This window comes from Tachyglossus aculeatus, chromosome 1, assembly GCF_015852505.1.
Source record: "Tachyglossus aculeatus isolate mTacAcu1 chromosome 1, mTacAcu1.pri, whole genome shotgun sequence".
NCBI lineage: Eukaryota > Metazoa > Chordata > Mammalia > Monotremata > Tachyglossidae > Tachyglossus > Tachyglossus aculeatus.
In genome coordinates this window covers 14635501-14639765 of record NC_052066.1, presented here as the reverse complement: position 1 = coordinate 14639765, position 4265 = coordinate 14635501, and the positions used below count along the sequence as shown (strand labels likewise).

Here is a 4265-nt window from a genome sequence, read left to right as displayed (position 1 = left end):
ACATCATCCTGACTTGCTCCCTTTGTTCATTTCCCCCTCCCAGCCTCACAGCACTAATATCCATATCTATTTATTTTTTCTCATATTAACATCTGTCTCCCCGCCTCTAGACTGTAAGTTCCTCGTAGGCAGGGAATGTGTCTATTTATTATTGTATTGTACTCTCCCAATCACTTAGTACGGTGCTCTGGAAACAGTAAGTGCTCAATAAATACAATTTTATAAATCTTCACTTTACAGAGGAGGGAACTGTGGCACAGAAAGGTGAAATGACTTACCCAAGGTCACGCGGCAGACATGAGGCAGACCTCAAATTAGCACGCACATCCTCTGAATCCCAGGTCCAGGAAAGAGGAGATAGAGCAATACCCAGCACCCACAGAGGATAATGTGTTTTTCTAAGTGCTTGGAAGGTATAACAGGCAGGTTATGTGAATGTGTTCACATTCCCTGAACACAAAGTATTTACAAACAGTAATCAAGATCAACAATTGTTTTCCTGAGGCTAGAATCCTGAAAGAACTGTAGAGCTAATGCAGAGTCCCAGAGTGCTGAAACTCCTTATCAATTTGGTGGTTTAAGTATGAGAAAAAAGGATGCCTTCTTTTGGCGTCTGATGAGGATTCAACATGATGTTACCAGAATTAATGTGGAAAGCAAAGCAAGAATGTTCAATAGAGAGAGTGATTAAACAACCTTATCACTAAATTTTAATTAGCGATAGGAGAGTTATTGGATTTTGAAATTCAAAAGGTGTTTCTGATAAGATGGTAATATCCAGAGAGTTCTACCATAAAGAGTACTTTTGAAGTAAATAAAATTGGGGCTATTTGCAGGAATGGTTGTAAATGGACTCTGATGGGTGAAGGAAATCAGTATACCTATAGACCAATAATGTTTATGTGTCCACAATTCCAGGGAATGCAGACTACAAAAAGCTTTTAGTTTCTTTAGAAAACATAGAAGGAATCCCGGGGCCTTCCTTAATGGGGAAGTGATAAGCATACAGTAAATACTCAATGAACTGTTAACAACATAAAACGGAAGGGGAAAGCTAACAATCAACTGGGGAAGAGATAAGTGGAGGGAGGAGGTTTCCTAGGTCTTTTCCTGCTGTGACAAACAGCTGCTGGAGCCCCCAGATCTCATCCCCTGGGGAGATTGGTGGAAATATTGGAGGATCACCCAATTTTATAATCTGCCAAGTGCTTTCACCTAATTTAACAGCCAAAATCAGACTTGGAAGCTCTAGAACTGTTTTAATGTAGGGGGGAAAAAACCCAACAATAAATAAGGCACCGCATGGAACTGACATATATTTTTTTTGATGGCATTTATTAAGCGCTTACTATGTGCAAAGCACTGTTCTAAGCACTGGGGAAGTTACAAGGCGATCAGGTTGTCCCTCAGGGGGCTCACAGTCTTAATCCCCATGTTACAGATGAGGTAACTGAGGCACAGAGAAGTGAAGTGACTTGCCCAAAGTCACACTGCTGACAATTGGAGGAGCCGGGATTTGAACCCATGACCTCTGACTCCAAAACCCGGGCTCTTTCCACTGAGCCACGATATTTCTTACACTCACTTATCAGCACCGGCTCAGCCACAACAAACACTTAAGCAATCAAACAATGGTATTTATTGAGTGTTTACTTTGTGCAGAAACAAGGGTGAGAAGCAGCTGTGGTCTAGTGGAAAGACTACAGGCCCAGGAGCAAGAGGAAGTGCGTTCTAATCCCCGCTCTGCCACATGTATGCCGTGTGACCTTGGACAAGTCACTTCACTTCTCTGTGCCTCAATTTTTGTCTTATGCCGTCAAGACATTTCTGACCCATAGCGACAGCATGGACATATGTCTCACAGAATGCCCTACTCTCCATCAGCAATCACTCTGGTAGTGGATCTACAGCGTTTTCTTGGTAAAAATCCAGAAGTGGTTTACCATTGTCTTCTGCCATGCAGTAACCTGTAGTCTCCATCCACAACTCTCTCCCATTCCTCTGCTGCCTAGCATGGGTGAGTTTTGACTTGTAGCAGATTGCCTTCCACTCGCTAGCCCACTGCCCAAGCTAGGAATAGAATGGACAGGCCTCTGCTTGTCTCTCCCTCCCGTAGCCGAGACTGGTAGACGACTGGAAACTCTCCAGATGCGACCCCGAGAGGGGGATCTTTTGACTGGGCAACAGTCAATCCTACCAGGAATTTTACTACCTTCAAGAGCAGCGTGAGCATTCTCTATTGTTCTCTAAAAGAAGGTTTTTATGCTGATCTCCAAGGGTCTGTAACATATTTCCCATCATTGAGTTGTCAACAGAAAAATGAATTTATTCATTTTGAAGTCTTTGAAAAATGAAAGCAAGTCAAATGAATCATTTTAAGATGTCAGAATGCTATCTCTCTCCCATGCTTGTCAATGCTTCTCTCCCTCTATCTATATTACCCTAACATGCTGCCTTCATTCATCTCCCGCTCCCTCACAGCACTTTTGTCCATATCTGTGATTTATTTATTTATATTACTTTCTGTTTCCCCCTCTAGGCTGTAAGCTTGTTGTGGGCAGGGAATGTGTCTATTCGTTCCTCCATTCATTCATTCAATCATATTTATTAAGTGCTTACTGTGTGCAGAGCACTGTTCTAAGCAGCGTGGCTCATTGGGAAGAGCACGGGCTTTGGAGTCAGAGGTCAAAGGTTCAAATCCCGGCTCTGCCAATTGTCAGCTGTGTGACTTTGGGCAAGTCACTTAACTTCTCTGTGCCTCAGTTACCTCATCTGGAAAATGGGGATAAAGACTGTGATTCCCCTGTGGGACAACCTGATCACCTTGTAACATCCCCAGCGCTTAGAACAGTGCTTTGCACATAGTAAGCACTTAATAAATGCCATCATTATTATTATCATTACAGTGCTCTGCACACAGTAAGCGCTCAATAAATATGATTGAATGAATGAATGAATAGTACAGTGCCTGGCACATAGTAACTGCTTAACAAATACCATTGTTATTATTAATATTAATAATGCTGTCCTAGACAGAGAAGCCGCGTGGCTCAGTGGAAAGAGCCCGGGCTTTGGAGTCAGAGGTCATGGTTTGAATCCCGACTCCGCCACATGCCTGCTGTGTGACCTTGGGCAAGTCACTTCACTTCTCTGAGCCTCAGTTACCTCATCTGTAAATGGGGATTAAGACTGTGAGCCCCACGTGGGACAACTTGAACACCTTGTATCCCCCCTCCCCAGCACTTAGAACAGTGCTCTGCACATAGTAAGCGCTTAACAAATGCCATTATTATTATTATTATTATTCTAAGCACTTGGGAAAGTACAATAAACAGTCACGTTCCCTGCCTACAATGAGATTACAGTCTAGAGTCGGGGAGACAGAAATCAATATAAATACTTTAAATTACAGATATGTACATAGGTACTGTGGAGCTGGGAGTGGGGGAAGAGCAAAGGGACCAAGTCAGGGCAATATAGGAGGATGTGGGAGAAGAGGAAAGTTGGGGCTGGGGCTGGGAAGGCCTCTTGGAGGAGAAGTGCCTTCAGTAAGGCTTTGAAGGTCGGGAGAGTCATTGTCTATTGGATTGCGGAGGGAGGGCATTCGAGGCCAGAGGCAGGACGTGGGCCAGGGGTTGGGGGTGAGACAGATGAGATGGAGACACAGTGAGAAAGCTAGCATTAGAGGAGACAAGTGTGAGGGCTGGGTTGTAGAAGGAGCTAAGTGAAGTGAAATTGAGGGGGTAAGGTGGTGGACTGCTTTAAAGCCCATAGAAGGAGTTTATTTTTAATGTGGAGATGGATGGGCAACAACTGGAGTTTTTTGAGAAGAGGGGTGGCATGTCCTAAGCGTTTTTATAGAAAAATGATCCGGGCAGCAGAGTGAAATATGGATTGGAGTGGGGAGAGACAGGAGGCTTGGAGGTCAGCAAGGAGGCTGATGCAGTAATCCAGGTGGGATAGGCTGAGTGATTGTATTACCATGGTAGCAGTTTGGATGCAGTTTGGAAATATTATACTCTTCCAAGCATTTAGTACAGTGCTCTGCACACAGTAATGGCTCAGCGCTTAGTGCTCAGCACTTAGAACAGTGCTTGGCACATAGTAAGTGCTTAAAAAAATGCCATCATTATTAATAAAGATGATTGAATGAATTAATGAATGAATGAGTGACTGAATGAGTGTGAAAGGTGAAAAGGTGAGTTCAAGTCCTTGGTTCCCAATGCAGACTCAAGGGGCATTTAGTCTCTCCAAGATTTACCTCC

General features: G+C 43.7%; 1 non-coding gene across 1 annotated transcript; it reads right to left on the bottom strand.

Annotated features, from left to right (window-relative positions):
- Nucleotides 1-2027: 2027 nt before the first annotated feature.
- On the bottom strand, nucleotides 2028-2166 carry LOC119938775. Its single transcript, XR_005454503.1, has one exon. It is a non-coding gene; the product is annotated as a small nucleolar RNA SNORA7 (small nucleolar RNA).
- Between the last annotated feature and the right edge of the window lie 2099 nt (nucleotides 2167-4265).